Source organism: Nicotiana tabacum, chromosome 10 (assembly GCF_000715075.1).
Source record: "Nicotiana tabacum cultivar K326 chromosome 10, ASM71507v2, whole genome shotgun sequence".
Taxonomy (NCBI): Eukaryota; Viridiplantae; Streptophyta; class Magnoliopsida; order Solanales; family Solanaceae; genus Nicotiana; species Nicotiana tabacum.
In genome coordinates this window covers 100323705-100347057 of record NC_134089.1, presented here as the reverse complement: position 1 = coordinate 100347057, position 23353 = coordinate 100323705, and positions in this window count along the sequence as shown.

Genomic DNA, 23353 nt, shown 5'->3' with positions numbered 1-23353 from the left:
TGCTTAGCTAGAAGCGTTTGATTAGGAATCCTCTTGTAAATCCATAAACTCCTTGAGTTTATGTTGTGACTAGATTTAGTTATAAGCAAAAGGCTTTGTAACTGTAGAATTACAAAGTGGCTTGTGGTGAGAGCATCACAAGTTAGTAAAAGTCTTTGTAACTAGGAAGTCACAAAGTGGCTTGTGGTAAGAGTATCACAAGTTAGTTGAGTAAATTCTTTGTAATGACATCATTGCAAAGTGGCTTGTAATAGGTTTTTTACAAGTTAGTGAAGTTGAAAGCCTACAAGTGTAGGTTGTGGTTTTTTGATCCCCTTGTTTGAGATTTTTCCACGTAAAAATTCCCTGCCTTATTTACATACTTTTTTATTAGCATTCTCAGCAGAATCTTGTAGAGGACCAGATACTCTTCTGTTTGGTGGACTCATACAAACTAATACCAAACATCAGAGTAAATTATTTCAAAGGCTCTATGGCTTCTAACAGAAGTTTCACCAAAAGGAAGTTGGTGACTTTTATTACAAAGGCATGAATTGCAAAATGTAAATGGTTGATTCAAAGCTACTGGGAGACCAAAATGAGAAATAAAATTCTTGGTTATTCATGGTTGAGGGTGACCAAGCCTTGTATGCCATATGTGTAGATCCGGTGGCGGCGAGACAACAAAATGGGCTTGTGGTGAGGCAGTGGTGGACTTGATTGGAAACTTGGTGGTTGGCCACTCATAGAGATCATTCTTACTCCTTCCGCGAAGCAGTATTGCGACCGTGCTCAAATCCTTTATAAGATAAGAATAAGGAAAAAATTCAATAGAAGTTAGATTTTGGCGACAAAATTGAGATACTGAAAGTAAATTACTTTTTAACTTTGGTGAGCACAAAACATGTTCAAGTGTGAAAGGACAAGCGGATGAAGTAGAGTGAAGAGTAGTTTGCCCAATATGGGAAATAGGAATACTGTTACCATCTTCGATGACTATGTCATCACTGCCTGAAAACTCTGTTATAGAAGTAAGATTCCCAAGGTTGTCTGTCATGTGATGAGATGTGCCAGAGTCAATGATCCAATAATTATCATTATTGTTGTAGGAGCGAGATGCCATATTTGCCTGGGCTTCATATTTGTTGTGTGACTGTGAGCGACAAACTTTGGCGATGTGACCATACTTATCACATAATTAACATTGAACGAATTGTCGTGATCCAAAGGATTTGGAGGATTGATTTTGGCCAACAAAGTTCCTACCATTAAAGTTATGGTTTGAATTTAGAACTCCTTGGCTACGTCACTGTAGGATTTGATTCCCAACATTATTGTAGTTTCGTTGTTGAGAAATTTGGGCATTTGAAACACGCTGGTTGAATTGGGCAGTGACAACTGGAGCAACAGCTTTGGGCTCTGAATATTGAACAAAAACTTCATGAGCGAGAAGTTTATCATATAGTTCCTCAAAAGATATAGGATTGTCGCGAGCACGAATAGCTGCTGAAATTTCCTTAAACTCGGGTCCAAGACTACTAAGTACTTTGATTACGAGTTCTTCATTGGTTAATGGGGATCCACTATAGGCAAGACATCCGCAATAGTTTTGATTTCCTTCATGTAGTTAGCAACTGGTCGAGTTTCTTTTCGCAGATTGGCAAGAATCTCACGAAGGCCAAAAATTCTGGATTGTGATTTGCTTGCAAAAATTGTCTGAAGAGTCTCCCATGCATGTTTCGCCGTCACTGCGTGCGCTATTATTGGAGCAATAAAGTGATTAACAAATGCCATAATAGTATTGCATACCAAACTATCTTGGCGCTGCCATAGTTTATAGTTGGGATTAACAAGCTGCAGATTATTTTCAATGATGAATTGAGCAGGACACTTTGAGGATCCATCAATATAGCCAATTAAGTCATAAACGAAGAGCAAGGTTGTGACTTGGGCTTTCCATATGGAGTAATTGGTGCTTCCATTTAACTTAAGCAATAATTGGGATGCTGGGTTGAAGGAGACTAATTGAGAAGGTTGGATAACTGAACAAACTAGTGAGGGAGATGTTGAGTTGTTTGCTGTGGAAGATAAGTTGATTTGAGTTTCTGAAACCATTTTTATGAACCAGGAGAGGGGTTTAACTCGTTGGAATTTGTTATGCTTCTGATACCATGAAACAACTCAAGTTGTTGTGAGAATTTTCACACACACTGCTTCTCATTGCTGTAGGTTAGTATTTATAGTACAAAGGCTAATCTGTTAGGATGAGATGAGATCCCATGTTATTAGGGATTACATTACAATAGAAATAGATTCAATCAAATCTGAGTTGATTGTGATGAGGCCTTATCCGTATTATCCTCTTTAATATTTAGATTGAAAAATGAAAGTTAAAATTGTATCTTCTAGGAATTATAGATGCATGTTTTGATGTATATGATTCAAATAATTGTGAATCAATGTAGATATTCCATTTTTTCTGTTTTGTAGAAATATTTATTTTTTTACTTTTAATAATGAAAGGGATTTTCTTTAAATTTTCAAAAATATGAGTTTTGACTTCTTTTTGTATTTTTAGGTTTTTCTATTTTGAGATTATAAGTTATAAGAAAGGGTCATTAAACTTATATATCAAATTTAACTTTTTGTTAGACGTCTTCATTTGTCGAAATTTATTCTAAAATATGGTAATTTCTTGTTCGTTGGTCATATTTTAAGATAAAGTGAGAATATGCATTATTTAATTATTATTAATTAGAACTATATTATGAGAAGTTAATTTAAACGTATCCTCTTTCTAATTCGCGTACATGAATGATACTAGAGATACAAAAAAAATTCTCCAGCATGATGATTACAATCAGCATATTTAAAGGACTAGTTATGATTGTTGACTTTGTGCTTCACATGACTAAGTGATATCAAGGTTGAAAATAAAAGTTTTTACTCGATTATTGTTGACTATGGTTAAGCAAGCTGAATGTACTAGAGTTAAATCAAAAGAGTAGAGTTAGTTTTTAATAAGTTAGTTAGGAGGTTAATGTTAGTTAAGAAGGTTGTCAGTACTGTAGTTGTGTATATAATCTCTGTATTCTCATTGAAATAAATGTAAGATTTTATTTTCTCAGTTTCACAGAGTCGGTGGCTTTCTTCTCTTCCTTCCTCTCTCTCCTTTATGACCATAGCTGCTCGACTGTAACTGAGTTGTAACCGCCTTTGCCATGGCTGTTAGCATGGTATCATAGCCTATGCTCTCGATCTAGATCACTCGTCAGCTCACTAGCATTCGATTAGTCACTACACTTCCCTCTCATAGTATTGAAGTGTCTGAAAGTGCTCTAGATCGAAGCTAGGGTTTGAGATTTGAGTGAATTTTAAAATTGCTGCTACTCTATTGTTGCAATGGCGATTGAGGATGATTCTTCACCATCTGAATCTCAACACACTCGTGCTGCTTTTTCGGCACCATTTCAAGCTACTGGTACGAGTACCTTCACTGCTGGAACCACAAGCTTTCCTGTCATTGACCACAACCATCCATTGTACCTTCAACCAATAGATACTCCAGGTAGCTCCTTGATTTCTCTTTAATTGAATGGATCAGATAATTATGCGCTATGAAGTCGTGCAATGAGAGCTGGTTTACTAGGGAAAAGCAAACTAGGTTTTGTTGATGGTTGTTTTCCTAAGTCTAGGTTTGAACCTACTCTTCATGATCTCTAGGAGAAGGTGAATGTTGTGGTATTATAATGGATTATGAACTCTGTTAGGCCTGGTCTTCTGAGCAGTGTGCTATATGCATTGATGCACACAAAATGTGGGAAGATTTGAAGGAGAGGTTCGACAAAATTAATAGATCTAGAGTATTATACCTACATAGAGAAATTCACACATTCACATAGGGCACCATTACTGTGACTGATTACTTCACTAAGCTGAAGGATTTGTGGAATGAATTTGATGCATTTATGCCCTTCCTGGCCGCCCTTGCCTAGAGTCTAAGAAGTATGCACAACACTTTGAATATCACAGACTTCTGCAATTCCTTATGGGCCTGAATGAGTCACTCATATGCTAGAAGTTAGATCATGATGATGACTCCTATTCCCAACATCAATAAAGCATACTCAAAGCTTGTTGAATAGGAGAGTCAAAGGAGTCTAGCCAATTTCACTCAGGCAGTGCAAGTCACTGAGAGTTTAGAAAGCACTGCACTCTACAACAACAAAGTGACAAACAACACAGGGAACCAATTCAAACCAGCTGGCGATTACAAGCAAAAATAAGTCAAGTTCAGTGTGAATATATTCACTTATATGGACATACAAAGGAAAACTGCAACAAGTTGATTGGGTATCCATCGAATTTCAAGTCTAAAAGAAAGGTGCTACTTCTGGCATCTATTCAAATCATGCTAGTGGTGCAACTTATCCAACAATAGAAGGCTGTAATGCAGTAGGCTTTTGTCAACAACAAGGTGTTAATCAACAATGAAGAGGTGAAGTTGGTTTGTCTCAACCCTCACAAACTAGAGGAGGTTACTCAGATTTCACGCAGTCTCAACCAGTACCAGGCAAGATACATGTACCTTTCTTCACTCAGGAGCAATACCAACAGATTGTACACTTGCTTAACAAAGGAGCTGAGGAAGGAGCCTCTAAAAAAGATTCATCTGCAAGTATTCTGATATCCTTACTGTCTGAATATGGTAACCATAACGGAATAGTAGACACAGGTGCATCAAATCATATGACAGCAAATCTACAAATGTTAAATAGCTATCAACAGATTCCTGCATCACAAAGAAGCAAAGTTCACTTACCTACATGAACCACTTTCCTAGTGTCTCATAAAGAGAATTCTACTATACTTAAGGATCAGGATATCACTAATGTGCTTTACATACCTAACTTTAAGTACAACCTCCTGCCTACTTCTTAGATCACCAAGGAACTACGATGCTTAGTAGCGTTCTTTCCTGATTTCCGTGTCTTTCAAGACCTCTACAATGGTCAGGTGATGGGGATTTGTAAGGAAGACCATGGGCTATACCTGCTGAAAGGGAGGCTTGCTATGAAGTCTAAGTCAAGTTCTACAGCTAATAATAAATGTGCAAATATAACTACTCGCACTCGTATCAATACTACAACTCCTCATTTGTGGCATATAAGGTTAGGTCATGCACTTGTTGATGTAATAAAGAAACACAAGTCTCTTAGTTCCTTAAAGAATGTAACACATTGCATTGTGTGTCCATTAGCAAAGCAATCAAAATTGTCTTTTTAGCTGAGTAATACTAATTCTAAGTTTGTGTTTGATCTGTTGCATTGTGACATATGGAGACCCTATAGAGTTCCCACATATGATGGAAAGAAATAGTTTGTGCCTATTGTAGATGACTATACTAGATACACATGAGTGTTTCTCATTCATTCCAAGTCTAACACTATTGTGGTCTTGAGAGATTTCTTAACTAGAATACAAAATGTGTTCTCCACTACTGTTAAGGTACTCAGAACAGATAATGGCAGTGAGTTTTGCAGTAATGACTTTCAACAACTATTGTCAGGTCTTGGCATTGCCCATCAGAAGTTCTGTGTTTACACCCCTCAACAGAATGGAGAAGTTGAGAGGAAGCACAAAACCATTCTGGAAATGGCTAGATCTATTAGATTTCAAGCTGTAGTTCCCTTAAAGTTCTGGGATGAATGCATAAATACTGCTGTGTACCTTGTCAACAGAATACCTTTTAGAACCATTCACAACAAGTCTCCTTTTGAAATGCTTCATTTGCATCCACCATCTTTGAACCAAAGGGTTCTTTATGCTATGCAACCAGTCCAAAGGAGCATGGCAAGTTTGCTGCTAGAGCCATACCAGGTGTAATGATGGGGTATTCTTCCACTCATAAGGGGTACAAACTGTACTCACTACACATTAATTCTTTCTTTGTTAGCAGGAATGTCATATTCTAGGAGCAGATATTCCTCTTCAAGCATATGAGGGATATAGACACTCCTCTATTTCTAGTTCTTGACTTGCTGTCTTCTAGTGACAGTGTTCCCTATGATGTGGTGTCATCTGGTACTCCCTCTAGTTCACCTTAGGAAGCCAGTAGTCCTCATGGGGAGTCCCATATCACTGAGCCAATGCTAACAAATGCAGGTGATAACAACATTATTGAGCACAATTCTGAACCAACTAATCGTCATCCTCTTAGAAGATCTGGTAGGATAGGAAGACCACTTCTTTGGCTTCAAGATTATGTAACTAGTTCAAAAAATGCATATTGCCATTGTCCCTTGTCTTCCTATGTCATGTATAACAATATCACACCTTCATATCATCATGCCTCACAATGTACTCTTCTACCACTGAACCTAAGTCATTTGCAGAAGCAGTCAAGGACCCTAAGTGGATAAAAGCAATGCAGTTGGAGATTGAGGCCCTAGAAGTTAATCATACATAGAGCATAGTAGATCTTCTTCCTAACAAAATGCCTATAGGGTGCAAGTGGATATTCAAGATCAAGTACAAGGCTTCATGGGAGATAGAGACAAAGCTAGACTGGTATCTAAGGGCTACAGTCAGCAGAAAGGTCTTGACTATACAGAGACTTTTTCACCTGTAGCTAAGATGGTCACAGTAAGATCCATTGTTGCTCTTGCTGCTTCTATGAATTGGATTATCTATCAGATGGATGTCCATAATGCTTTTTTGAATGATGATCTGTTAGAAGAAGTCTATATGTATATCCCTCGGGGTTTGTGAGACAGAGGGAGACCATGAAGGTCTGCAGACTCCAAAAGTCATTATATGACCTTAAACAAGCTCCTAGACAATGGAACAAAAAGTTGACATAGGCCTTGGTCCAAATGGGATTTCAACAGGGTCATTATGACTATTCCATGTTCACCAAGAAGACCAATGGTGATATAATAAAGGTATTAGTCTATGTAGATGACTTACTAATTACATGCATCAATCAACATCTTCTACAACAAAGCAGAGACGAGTTACAAACAAAATTCAAGATGAAAGACTAGGGAGAGTTAAAGTTCTTCCTTGTAATTGAGTTTGCCAGATCAAGTAAGGGTATTGTAATGTGTCAAAGGAAATATGCCCTAGAACTAATAGCTGAAGCTGGACTAGGAGGAGTTAAGCCAATTGGTACACCTTTAGAACTGAACCACAAACTGACATCTTAGGAGTATGATAAGCACACACAAAGCAACAACAAGGATGAAAATCTCAAGAATGTAAGCCCTTATCAGAGGTTAGTAGGCAGGATGTTGTATCTCACCATGACTAGACCAGACTAGATATGGCCTTTACAGTTAAAGTACTGAGCCAGTACATGTATATCCCAAAGGTTTCCTATATGGAGGCTACCTTAAGAGTGGTCAAATAAATAAATAAAAAAGCACCTGGACTAGGAGTGCTTATGCCTGCAAAGAGCTCTAACCAATTGCTAGCATATTATGACTCACACTGGGGAGCTTGCCTTCAGATTAGAAGGCTTGTAACATGTTATCTAGTGAAGTTAGGAGATGCATTAGTCTCATGGAAGTCAAAGAAATAAGAAACAATGTCAAGAAGTTCAGCTGAAGCTGAGTTTAGAAGTATGGCTACATGCACAGCAGAAATCACTTCGCTTATTGGTCTGTTTAGAGAGCTTGGAGTTGATATTCAACTACCAGTACAATTGAGGTGTGATAGCAAGGCTACAATTTAGATTGCTGCCAATCCTATATTTTATGAGAGAACAAAACATATTGACATAGATTGTCATTTCGTAAGGAAAAGAATATTGCAGGGCATGGTACAAACAAATCATGTCTCTACCAAGGAGAAAATTGCAGATATACTTACAAAGAGTCTTGCAAAAACACAACATGATCATTTGCTACATAATCTGGGGGTGAAGAATCTATATTCGACTATCAGCTTGAGGGGGAGTGTTGACTATGGTTAAGCAAGCTGATTGTACTAGAGTTAAGTTAAATGAGTAGAGTTATTTTTAAAAAGTTAGATAGGAGGTTAAATATTAGTTAAGAAGGTTGTTAGTACTGTAGTTGTGCATATAATCTCTGTATTCTCATTGAAATGAAAGTAAGATTTTATTTTCTCAGTTTTACAGAGTCGGTAGCTTTACTCTCTTCCTTCCTCTCTCTCCTTTACATCCATAGCTGCTCGATTGTAACTGAGCTGTAATCGCCATTTCCATGGATGTTAGCAATTATGTTTTCTCCGTCAATTTTTATTGTTCAAATGCAAAAAAAAATTGTTCTAACTTTTTGATAATATGAAAAAGCTCAAAAACTCTGCCCTCTTTCTCCATCTATACTACAAAATTATACTCATATAAGGAAATTGAGAAAGAAAATCTTTTTCGACATCAAGGAGCATATTCTAATTAAGTTTAGATATTTAATTTTTTCCGGATGATATAGTGCTAATTGACAAAACACGAGGCAGAGCTAACATTAGTTAAGCTGAAGGTGTGGAGTCAGATCTTGGAGTCTAAAAGTTTCAAATTGAGCAGGACCAAGACTGAATACTTGAAGTACAAGTTAAGTGACGCTATCCAGGAAGCTGACGTGGAAGTGAGGCTGGATTCATAAGTCATCCCTAAAAGAGGCAGCTTCGCACCTTGGGCCAGTAATTCAGGTGTTATTTCGAACTTATCGAAATAATAACCCGTCTGTCACAACCCAAAATCCCACCATATTAGTTGTGATGGCACTTAGTATCTAAGACTAAGTAAGTCGGTTATAATAACAATTCAAGCCATTTTTGTTTTTAAAATAGATAATCGAAACCAACAACAAAAATAAAGATACAACCTCCCAAGACTGGTAGTACTAAGTCACGAACTCTAACTTAATACATGAAATGATTTGAAAGAAATTAAATATACATTACCGCTCAAATAATAATTAACAGTACAATAAGAGGGAAAGACTCCAAGGGACTGCGACGACCAAAAGAGCCCTACCTTAAATCCTTGCGATCACACTCTAACTCTGTCCGAGTCCTATATCTCCAATACCTAGCTTTGTACATAAAACAATATACAGAAGTTTAGTATAAGTACATCACAGTGGTACCCAGTAAGTATCAAGACTAACCTCGGTGGAGTAGTGACGAGGTACAGTCAAGACATATCTAATAACCTGTGCAATATGGCATACCAAAATAATAGGAAACAAATAGCAATGATAGCAACAATTATCAACTAGTGATATAAACAACATGGCAACAGGAACACCAAAAATATTGCTAAATAAATTATGATTACAAGTACAACCATTTAATCAAGTCCTTCAATTACACATCTTTCATCTAAAAATTTTCCAAATAATAATCTTTAGAATATAATACTTACCAATACATATATTTCGAATATACTTCCTTCAAATAAATATCTTTCGAATCTAATTCTTTGAAATAATATTTTGAATATAATTCTTTCAGATAAAAGTCACATTGTGACACCTCATTTCACAATCATAAAAATACGAGTCTCAACCCACCTTCATATTTTTCGTAATACGGGCCTCAACACACTTTCATATTTTCACGGCACCTCGTGCCCATATTTCTATCACAACTGCACGGACAACTCGCGTGCCAAAAATATCAATATATAAAAAAATATGCAAGATCAATTTACTTTACAAATAGTTTGAGTGAAGAAAATGACATTACACTTAAATTAAAGCATCATATAAACTAAGATTTGGATGTAAAACTTATTAATTTAAAACATAATAGTAATTTCTTTTATTTAAAACAACTCAATCATTGAAAATCACTAAAAACCAAAAATATAAATCTTCAAAGTCGCGTACTAAAAAGTCAAAGCCAACACAATAATAATAATAATAATAATAATAATAATAATAATAATAATAATAATAATAATAATAATAATAGTAATAATAATAATAATAATAATAATAATAATAATAATAATAATAATAATAATAATAATAATAATAATAATGTCAACTAGTACATCACGGAAAAAGATAAGAATTTGCATATTAATGAAACAAAATCACCAAAGACAAGAACATAAACAAAGAAATATCAACAGGGCACTCCCGAGGTACCGCCTCGTAGTCCCAAATCATAAATAAATTCACAATATCTCATTTCCTTATATCACCGCGGGAGCCTTCACATATAATTTTAAAGAAAATATTTTTCTTCGAAATAGCATCCCGCTTTTTAGCCACCCTTATCACACCGCATGACTTCTAGTAGTTCCCTTACTAGCCACGCGTTTCAAGTCACCCTTATCTCACCGCATGCGTTTCAACACCCTGGACTTATATCACCGCATGCGTATCAATATCACAATATTTCACAAACGCACCTCACGTGCCCAAATATCACAGCATAATACAACTTGCACCTCAAGTGCCCAATTATCGCAGCATAATACAACTTGCACCTCAAGTGATCACATATCAAAACATATCACAAATTGCACATCAAGTGCTCAAATATTACAACATATCACAAATTTCACATCCAGTGCTCAAATCTTATAACATATCACAAATTTCATGTCAAGTGCTCAAATATTACAACATATCACAAATTGCACATCAGGTGCCCAAATATTACAACTTGCCACATAAATCAACAATACATTATTTTTCACAATAAGAAGCCCATGGCTCGGTCATAATGCGCACAAAAATTTTAAAAAAATATCTGGGAGTGAAAACTCAACAAAATAATATTTCACAATTTAACACTTCGCCTCAATATGATTTACAACCTTTATAACTCAATATCAATTTCAACAACATGAACTGAAAAGAAATTCATCAAGGGACAACACTTTTTTTAATTCACAACTTCATGAAATAAATAGATTTATTCATCTTATTAACTAAATTTTTCATTTAAATTGTATGTAGATAAAATCAATAATGAAAATTATTTCCATAAAAATAGCAACTCAAACAAACACAGAGTTCACATAAAAGTCAAGTAGTAATCGCACCAAATTATCATATAAAAATAATCTAGACAAATAAGGAATGAAACATGACAAATAAGAGATTTAATAAGTCCTGACAATTTTCCAATTTAATACATAAGATTGTCTACGAATTTTAACCGATATAATTTGCACATATAAACCAAGTACGTACTTGTTACCTCGCGTACATGGTTTTAAATCACACAATTTTCACATAAGACTCAATGCCTAAGGGGAAATTCTCCCACACAAGGTTAGGCAAGATACTTACCTCAAATCACGCTATCTCAATCCAATAATTGACATTTTTCCTCGATTATCCAACTCTGAATGGTTCGAATCTAGCCAAAATAATTCAATACAATCAACACAAATTATTGGAATCAATCCCATATGAAAATACCAAATTTTCCAATAAAATCCGAAATTAGATAAAAAATCGCATGTGGGGCCCACGTCTCGAAATCCGACGAAGGTTACAAAATATGAACACCCATTCAACCACAAGTCCAACCATACCAAAATTACTAAATTCCAACAACAAATCGACCTCCAAATCTTAAATCAAAGGTATAGAGAATTTCTACCATTTTCAACCTAATTCACTAATTTCATAATAAAAACAACAATAGATTCATGTATTTTAACCAAAATCGAGTTAGAATCACTTACCCCAATCCATATGGTGAAAATCGCCTAAAAATCGCTTCAATCCGAGCTCCATAGCTCCAAATGTGTTAAAAATGGCTGAAACTCGCGTTTTGTAATCTGTCCAGGTAAGTCTCAGGTGTCTAATACGACTTATAAATCGCATTTGGTAACCGCAATTTGCCTCTGCCCCAGAGCACAATATTACCTGCCTTCAGTAAATCCACCATAACTTTTTGTACAAATATCCAAATGATGAACGGTTTGAAGCATTAGAAACTAGACTCAAAGACCTTTAATTTGATAGGTTGTGCATCACATAACACCTTATATATATGTAGATATATATATATATATATATATATATATATATATATATGTAGATATGCTCGTCCAAAGTGTGATCTTGTGCGTGCTCATTTAGAATTTTAGTCTATCTTGAAATTTTTCAACTTGGCTTAGACTTAGGCTTCTCCTTAGACCCCAAATCACTTATAATATACTTCGTACACTTATTATCATATCCAATTGATATTCATCATATTAATAGTCCGTCTTTGTGCACAAAATAATATAATTAGCGCACATCAACTTTCTTAATAGTTTAAGTACTTCAAAAATTTTCTGGGGTGTTACATACATCGTATTGGAGCGACGTAGATGAAATGGAGTGTAACATCCATTTTTTGTGTGATAAAAATGTGCTACAAAGACTTAAATTAAAGGTAAGTTCTACAAAGTGGTGGTTAGACAAACTATGTTATATGGGGCATAATGTTAATTGGCTAGTCATGAATTCTCATGTCTAAAAGATGAAAGTAGTAGAGACGAGGATGCTGAAATTGATATGTGGGGATACTAGGAGAGATATGGTCAGGAATGGGAATATTCAGGACAAGGTATGTGTAGTATCTGTCACGCCCCGAACCTGCGGAGGCGTGGCTGGCACCTGGTGCCATAGTGGCCCGAGCAAACCACTCTGTAACCCATTCATTTCTTTTTATAACTATCATGGACCAACATGGCCACAACTCGTAATGTAAAATTTTAAGTGGGCAAATGTTATATCAATGAACCATCATTCATAAAACATGAATACATATGGGTTGTCAAGGTCTCTGATGTATTGTACATAGTAAACCATTGTCTACAAAGCCTCCAATATTATTTGACATAAAATGGGATAGCATACCGGCCTACCCATAAGTATGTAGCAAAACTTTGACGCGATGACTCATAGACTCGGCTGCACTCCGAATGAAGTGGAGTCTTACCGATCTTTCGCTGAATGCCAATCTCGTCTACTATGAGGGCTCATCAAACTGATTATCTGTCAGATGGCGCCTATCGTGGAACTAGGCAAGCCTCAACTCGACATCTCAACACAGTAGAACTTTTAAATAAAGGCGGAAGCAATTAATATTAAAGAAATCCTTTTAAAAAAATAGAATATAACTCCAAAATTACTATACAATCCATCCCCAAAACCCGGTGTCACTGAGTGCATGGGCATCCAAATGAAAATAACATCTGACTGATAAAATACTGTCTGAAAATATAGAACAATAGAATATTAAAGGAAAGGAGAGTCAAGGTTAGCAAACGCCATGCAACTACCTCAATAGTCTCCTAAGTCTGACTTCTCAATCAGCAATCACCGTGACCAAAAGTGTCTAGATCTGTACACGAGGTATAGAGGGTAACGTGAGTACACCAACTCAGTAAATAACAGAAATAAATAAGGAACTGAGAAGTAGTGACGAGCTATGCAAATACAGTTATCTCAATAACTTTCAATAAGAATAGCCATACTTTCAATTTAATAGTTTAAGTCTCATCAGTGCGTACTCAAATAATCCAAATATCAAATATTCCATAAATATGTACTACAAATATAAATAGCAACTAAGTGCAGCAATTAACTGAAAACAAATATAGCCTCTCAAGGCAACAGCTACTCAGCTCATCTCATAACTTAAAAATCTCAGTGGAAATAACAAAACCAAATCGGTAATCTAATTCCAAATTCTCGTAAAAAGAACTCCAATTCCAATGAAAGTTGTTCAAAATATTTGTTTAACATTTTTAATAGAGGTTCAGTATAAAGATGAGTGAAGACAGAAATTTCACAAAACAAGCCCCTTGGGTAAAGCATCACTCGTATGTATGTATATATAGCCCCTCGGGCAAGCCTCTCAGTCCCTCATGACTCAACTTTCATCAATCAGCACTCACACTCAACAGGTACCTCATAATAACCGCTGCAGCGTGCAGCCCGATCCATATAGATATAGTCGATTGCGCTCACTGGGGTGTGCAGACTCCGGAGGGGCTCCTTCAGCCCAAGCGCTATAAATTGCACGGACAACTCACGTGCTGTACGGACAACTCACATGCTATAATAATATCTGGATCCGCACGGACAACTCACGTGCTATACGGACAACTCACTTGCTATAATAATATCTGGATCCGCACGGACAACTCACGTGCTGCATGGACAACTCACGTGCTATAATATAATATCTGGATCCGCATGGACAAGTTACGTGCTGCACGGACAACTCATGTGCTATAATAATATCTAGATCCACACGGACAACTCACGTGCTATAATATAATATTTGGATCCGCACTGACAACTCACGTGCTATAGTATCAATAACCTCACACTTAAGCCCTCGGCCTCACTCAGTCATCAATCTCTCCAGTCTCTTGGGATTTTAGAAATCATTTAAACGGGCCAAACATAAGTAATATCATATATCAACAATGAACAGTAACAGACGGAGGCATAATAAGCAAGAAAAGTTATGACTGAGTATAAAACAACAATTAACAGCTAATTCAGCAAGTACACGACCTCGCAGGTCTCAACAGTGATCACATAAGGCCTAAACATGATTTCTAACATGACGTACAATTAATTTCTATGAAAACAGAGGGAACATGTATTAAACAGTTGGCCAATTAATTCCACAGTCTCGCGGGACGGACCAAGTCACAATCCCTACGGTGCACGCCCACACGCCCGTCACCTAGCATGTGCGTCACCTCCAAAATAGTCATCCGACACAATGTCCGGGGTTTCATATAGGGGTGTGCATTCGATTTATCGATTCGATTTTGACCCTTATCGATAATTACTTATCGATTATCGATTTGTACATATGCTTATCGTTATCGTTTCAATAAGGTTTCGATTTTTTCGATTTCGATTTATCGATTTTTGGGGCTTATCGATTCGGTTATCGATTACACCAATAAGAAAATTTACGGGATTCCACGGAAAGTATATCGCTACAAACACACCTAACTAATATGGACAAAAGGAAGCTAAAATAAGAAGAGCACCGTTTATAACATAAAAATTGTGTCAACAAGCACATGCAACGAAACTAAAGTAAGGGATCAAATGTATGCCACCAACACTCCAACGGTATAAACAAACAAAAAATCAAAATACATCATCACGGCTAATTCTGTTTTCCATTAATTTGAACTTCATTTACTTGAGCTTTAAATATGATCATTCCTTAAATGTGGTAAAAGAAATAATAGGGTTAGGGACTTAGGGTAAAGGAAAGGGTATTATAGAATAAGGGTAAAAAAAATTTAAAAAATTTTAAAAAAAAATTTAAAAAAAATTACTGTAGCTTATCGGTTTATCGATAAATCGATAATCGAAGAGGTCGAAATCGAAATCGAAATCGATAAATCGATAAGGAAAATTTTGAAATCGAAATCGAAATCGATAAATCGATAAACCGATAACAAATAATCGATTCGATTTATCGATAAACCGATTCGAATGCACACCCCTAGTTTCATACCCTCAGGACCAGATTAATAACCGTTACTTACCACAATTCGAGCAAAACCCTACTCCGTAATGCCTTTTCCTCTCAGATCGACCTCCGAATGCCTCGAATCTAGCCACAATAATTCGATTCAATCAATAAAAATTATAGGAATTAATTCCATATGAAATTCTACATTTTTCACTAAAAATCCGAAATTGTACTAAAAATTTGCTCGTGGGGCCCACGTCTCGGAACCCGGCAAAAATTATGGAATATGAACCCCCATCCAACCACGAGTTTAACCATACCAAAATTACTAAATTTTGATAATATTTCGGCCCTCAAATCCTCAAATCTATCTGAGAGGGTTTCAAACTCTTCCAACTAAATTCACAGATTTAATGATATAACTTGTAATAGATTCGGGTAATCTAACCAAAATTAAGTTAAGAACACTTAACCCGTTGTTTTCTCCGAAAATCTCCCAAAAATCGCCTCTCCCCGAGCTCTAATTTGGTAAAAATAGAAATGGGATGAAGTCCCATTTTCAGAACTTAACATTCTGTCCAAACTTTTCGTGGCTACTATTCATAAATACTGTACACGGTACTATTCACGACTACTGTTCATGGATACTATACATGCTACCGTACACGGCTACTGTTCACGTAGGTGTGGTCACTGTTCACACGTGCGAAAAATGCAGAAACTGCCTAAAAATTTTCAGCAGCCTTTTTATATCTGTTAACCTTCCGAAATCCACCCGAGGCCCTCAGAACCTTGACAAAATGCATCAACCAGTCCTTAAACATCATACGAACTTAGTCGAAACCTCAAATCACATCAAATAACGCTAAAACCGCAAATTACACCCCAATTCAAGTCTAATGAAACTAGGAACGTCCAACTTCTATATTCGATGCAAAAACCTATCAAATCAAATCCGATTGACTTCAAATTTTGCACACAAGTCATAAATGACATAATGAAGCTATGAAAATTTTCAGAACTGGATTTCGACCCCGATTTCAAAAAGTCAAATCTCCGGTCAAATTTAAGAAATCTTTAGCCTTAGATTTCTGGATTCCGTTAAATGGTGATAATTTGATCAAGGGACTTCCGAATTCGATTTCGGGCATATGACCAAGTCCCAAATCATGATACGGAACTACCGGAATGGTCAAAACTTTTATCCGAGTTTGTTTGTTCAAAATATTGACCGAAATCAACTTAGTTGAGTTTTAAAGCTCTAGTTCACAATTTAATCCATTTTTCATATAAAAACCTTCCGAAAAATTATACGGACTGTGCACGCAAGTCGAGAAATTATTGATATCCCTTTTTATGGTCTTAAAACACCGAGATGATTATTTAATTTAAGATGACATTTTGGATCATCACATTATCCACCTCTAAAAGAAACTTTCGTCCTCGAATGTACTAAGAATTATTCTTAGGTTACCAAATTGATGATTTTACTTCTACACAAATATTAACGATTGATCCCACATTACCTCATTCGGCATAAGTCCGACAACACCATTTCAATTGAGATTATTTCCTTTGAATATATTTGTAAACTTGAAGACCAAATTTCTTACACTCCAATCATTTCCAGAAAGGTCTGATTTTCACGGCAACATACGATATCAGTCTCGACTGGCTATAGCAACTCGTGCCTACGTACCTATCAAATACGGGGTATTACATTCTCCTCCACTTAGGGTCATTCGTCCTGAAATAAGAAGTAGAGCATGTCCTTAAACACATAATATAACTTATCTCTTTCTTTGCACATCTCAATATCCCAAAATTTTTCTAACTCCCAAATTTTTCAGAAATTTCGGCAGAGTCTCCCTTGTAATTGGGCCTATCCACCTGCCAGAGTAACACCAAAACAACTCCTAACAACATGTCCACAACCCAAAAAAGCACCACAAAGTATATATTAATAACACTAATCTTCGTATTACAAGCACGTCATTATCACAATGATATCTTGACATGAAACACATCATATGTATGACCATAAATACGTCTCTGGTCTTAATAGTTGTTCATAAAAGATTACAACATCACCAATTAACCTCATGTTAACAAAATCTCGTTTCAAACCTCCAGTTTACTAACAATGAGGCATGAAGATCTCATAATTACTTACCCGAATTAACGAGTAACAATTTACATCCCCCGGGCACTCACCTCGTAGTCTAAAACTCAATAATTACAATACAAATCTGGAAATTATGCACAAAGATATTCATACAAGATTTTTTTTATTTTTTTCCAAATAAGTCTAATAGGCATGACTCCCTATAAGTACTATAGTACAAAATTTTAATTTCACAAAGGGGGCATTTAAGCACATAATTTTTTTTTCTTTCACCACAAGGACCTCGTCCTTATATAACATCTACCACAGATTGTAGCCCGGTTTCAATATTTCACATAATATAAAATACAAGGATCTCATCCTCAACTCTGTACCACAAGTAATACGCACATCGTGCCAAATTGGAACATTCCATTTTCTTCCTTTGAATAATTTTCCGCTTAACAAAATCACAACACATAATGATAGACATAGATATCTCCATCGAATCTCCCAACAAGAGTATTCACATAAGTAGATTTCAGAATTACGAAATTCACTCATAAGTGGAGCACAATAGGAGGACTTGCCTCGATACTCAGAACCGAATCAAGTTAAGAAAATTGTTACTTTATAATAATTTGAGACCGTACTTGTAACGACACCATCTGATGTTGCGACCTCAGCCATACCATAGAAAATATATCAACGGTTGGGTCTCCACCTCTAGGAGTCTCACCTCCACCTCTAACATCCTGACCCCTACCTCTGGCTGGTCATTTAAGTGGAGTAGTAACTGCAATGGGGCACGTAGCCTGAGTGCTTTGATAAAATATGTTTCTCCCAAGTCTAGGACAATTTTCCCATGATGTGTGTAGTACTATCACATTCATAACAATCCCTTTAAGGATTCAGTTGCTCATACTGAGTCTATGCTAGATAACTGGAATAACCATTATACAAAGCTCATGTAGGTAGTGCATTAAAAGAATTTACTGGAGCACCCTGAGTAATCAGATATATTGACTGGGCTGGCCGGCTACCCGAGCCCCTGTCATAATGATTTGTAGTTGCAGAGTAGAATCCGGTGAATCCTTTAAAACCACGAGACCTCTTGGTCTTTTTTTTTCCTCATCCAGAACACATTCTAATATTTTGGCAATTTCTACCACTATCCGAAATGAAGCATCAACTAGTAGCTTCCCAGGTTTTACTAAATTTCCAGATCATAATTGAGTCTTTTAATGAGTCTGTGGACTCGCTCTCTGGCTTAGGAACCAAAGTAGGAGTATGACAACTAACTTATTGAACCTGATGACATATTCTGACACTGTCATGGTGACCTAACACAACCGTTAAACCACATATACCACATATTACAGAGAATTTGGGAGACAACTTCTTCAAAAACATTTCTGAGAACTGAGTTGAGAAGGTGGTGTTACATTGGCTAGTCTGCCCTCTTCATAGGCTTGCCACAAACACCGACGGCTAATTTCTTTTTTTTTTTTGCTATGTTGACTCAACACTGCTGAGCTAACATATTTATTTGTATACTCTTCGATTCTTATTTGGGGTAACTCTTTCCCCCAATTATGCACAACAATCACAAAAGTATAGCTCCATCAAGATAAATCTTGGCACAAACGACGTAGTCCAGAAGATCGTCAACTACTGTACTTCCTTTGAAGCACCCAAAATCTGCAACCTTGACTTCCACACTGAGCAGACCTTCTATAAATTTATAGTTATTTTTCTAACTCCTTTGATACTAAAGTATTGGATAATTAAAGAGGCAGACACACCGTAAGTCTCAACCTTATCCCCTGCATGTCTCAGGCCTTAATTATGCGTAAATTATTGGGGGAGCCTTTTAGTACCATATATATATATATATATATATATATATATATATATATATATATATATATATATATATATATATATATATATATATATATATATATTTTAGGTCAAAACAGATATAACACATGACTATTCGATGTATTCATTGATAGTGGACATCCCCATTTTGCGCGAAGTCATGGGTCACAATGTCCGATAATCCACAATGCTGACCTTTTAACTCATATAAATCAACCAGACGTCAAGGTCCATTGCACCACTGCATGATTCACTGGGTGATCTTCTCAATACGTCTGCATCTTCAGACGAAACTATAACGGGTCTAGTAAATACCTAATCTTTCCACCACCTCTTGGCGGAACCCGTCATCTGAAACACAGTAAAATTAACCCCTATTTCTTTCAACTATTTCCATATTCTACAATACTTCATGGCAGCGGTTCAGAAAATCCTATGGGTCCTCAGAAGGTGTACCACTAAAATGGACTGGAAATAGCTAGGTAAACTTATCTAATCTCAGCAAAGCCTCAAAAGACAAGGCAGGTCTGTCATCGGCCCGTGCCGCAATAACTGGTTGAGCTGCCCCAACTGGATGAGATTAAGTTAAATCCTTCATAAGCTAATGCAACACAACCCATCTAATTCCTAAAACCATTTGCAAATCTCGCATTCACCTTCGTAACAGTCAAGCCCACTCTCATAATCAATCCAAACTCAAATTGTAACACGTATATTTCACTGGTAAAAGAGGACTGCCAACCAACAACATAAGGATCACACAAACTTCAGAACATCCCGTAGGAGATAATCCACTTGCTTAACCTCAAACTGGTATCTCTCCACACTTTTCCATAATCATAACTATTACACAATCACTTAACCTCCCTCTGAGTCTGAACTCATAACGCAACATGAAGATTTACTCCGCTCTACAACTAAACTACACGAGAGGTCCTTCAATACACATATAGCTCGAAGCCATATGCCAACTCAAGACAGAAGTCAAACACCAAATAATCCTTGCTACATCCTCAGCAAACTCTTCCCGTCATATTCGAACAATTTGAACACATCTCGCAATCAAATCATACTCACCCCTAGTCATCCAGTCACAAATCCCACCAGTAAGGACACAAATGGACATATATGTCCCAAATGCATGTGCTCACACAATCGAAATCTCAGTACTCAAGTCCTAGACAAAACCTGGCCTCAAGTCCTCCAGACTAGCCCAACATCACACACAGAAATCACATCTCGCACCTCATCCAGGGAATCACAAGCTGTCGATGCACAACAGATATCGGGCGCTCATGTGCACACACGAATGCGTGGAAGGAATTCAAGGAATATGCTTCAAGTTTAATCAATGTTGCACGATAAGAATTTAAGAATGTGGAATTTTCTTAATGGTTCTGCAGCCTCTTGAAGATAAGTACAGACGTCTCCGTACCGATCCGCAAGACTCTACTAAACCTGCTCATGACTCGTGAGACCTATGTAACCTAGTGCTCTGATACCAACTTATCACGACCCAAAATCTCACCTGTCGTGATGCCGCCTATCATGGAACTAGGCAAGCCTCAACTCGACATCTCAACACAGTAGAACTTTTAAATAAAGGCAGAAGCAGTTAATATTAAAGAAATCCTTTTTAAAAAAAATAGAATATAACTCCAAAATTACTATACAATCCATCCTCAAAACCCGGTGTCACTGAGTGCATGAGCATCTAAATGAAAACAACATCTGACTGATAAAATATTGTCTGAAAATATAGAACAGTAGAATATGAAAGGAAAGGAGAGTCAAGGTTAGCGAACGCCATGCAGCTACCTCAATAGTTTCCTGAGTCTGACTCCTCAATCAGCAACCACCGTGACCAGAAGTGTCTAGATCTGTACACGAGGTACATGGGGTAATGTAAGTACACCAACTCAGTAAGTAACAGAAATAAATAAGGAACTGAGAAGTAGTGACGAGCTATGCAAATACAGTTATCTCAATAACTTTCAATAAGAATAGCCATACTTTCAATTTAACAGTTTAAGTCTCATCAGTGCGTACTCAAATAATCCAAATATCAAATATTCCATAAATATGTACTACAAGGATAAATAGCAACTATGTGCAGCAATTAACTGAAAACAAATATTGCCTCTCAAGGCAACAGTTACTCAGCTCATCTCATAACTTAAAAATCTCAGTGGAAATAACAAAACCAAACCAGTAATTTAATTCCAAACATCTCGTAAAAAAAACTCCAGTTTCAATGAAAGTTGTTCAAAATATTTATTTAACATTTTTAATAGAGGCTCAGTATAAAGATGAGTGAAGACAGAAATTTCACAAAACAAGCCCCTCGGGTAAAACATCACTCGTATGTATGTATATATATCCCCTCGGGCAAGCCTCTCAGTCCCTCATGATTCAACTCTTATCAATCAGCACTCACACTCAACAGGTACCTCATAATAACCGTTGCTGCGTGCAGCCCAATCCGTATATATATATAGTTGACTGCGCTCACTGGAGGTGTGCAGACTCCGGAGGGGCTCTTTCAGCCCAAGCGCTATAAACTGCACGGACAACTCTCATGCTGCACGGACAACTCACGTGCTATAATAATATCTAGATCTGCACGGACAACTCACGTGCTGCACGGACAACTCACGTGCTATAATATAATATCTGGATCCACACGGATAACTCACGTGCTATAATAATATCTAGATCCGCAAGGACAACTCACGTGCTATAATATAATATCTGGATCTGCACTGACAACTCACGTGCTATAGTATCAATAACCTCACACTTAAGTCCTCGGCCTCACTCAGTCATCAATCTCTCCAGTCTCTTGGGCTCTCAGAAATCATTTAAATGGGCCAAACATAAGTAATATCATATATCAACAATGAACAGTAACAGATGGAGGCATAATAAGCAAGAAAAGTTATGACTGAGTATAAAACAGCAATTAACAGCTAATTCAGCAAGTACACGACCTCGCAGGTCTCAACAGTGATCACATAAGGCCTAAACATGATTTCTAACATGACGTACAATTAATTTCTATGAAAACAGAGGGAACATGTATAAAACAGTAGGCCAATTAATTCCACAGTCTCGCGGGACGGACCAAGTCACAATCCCTACGGTGCACGCCCACACGCCCGTCACCTAGCATGTGCATCACCTCCAAAATCGTCATCCGACATAATGTCTGGGGTTTCATACCCTCAGGACCAGATTTATAACCGTTACTTACCACAATTCGAGCAAAACCCTACTCCGCAATGCCTTTTCCTCTTAGATCGACCTCCGAATGCCTCGAATCTAGCCACAATAATTCGATTCAATCAATAAAAATTATTGGAATTAATTCCATATGAAATTCTACATTTTTCACTAAAAATACGAAATTGCACTAAAAATTCGCTCGTAGGGCCACGCCTCGGAACCCGGCAAAAATTACGGAATATGAACCCCCATCCAACCACGAGTTTAACCATACCAAAATTACTAAATTTCGATAATATTTCGGCCCTCAAATCTATCTGAGAGGGTTTTCAAACTCTTCCAACTAAATTCACAGATTTTATGCCATAACTAGTAATAGATTCGGGTAATTTAACCAAAATTAAGTTAAGAACACTTACCCCGTTGTTTTCTCCGAAAATCACCTCTCCCCGAGCTCCAATTCGGTAAAAATGGAAAATGGGACGAAGTCCCATTTTCAGAACTTAACATTCTGTCCAGATTTTCTGTGGTTACTGTTCACGCATTTACTGTTCATGTGGACTATTCACGGATACTGTACACACTACTGTTCACGGTTACTATTCACAAATACTGTACATGGTACTATTCATGGATACTGTAAACGCTACTGTACACGGCTACTGTTCACACAGGTGCAGTCACTGTTCACACGTGCGAAAAATGCAGAAATTGCCCAGA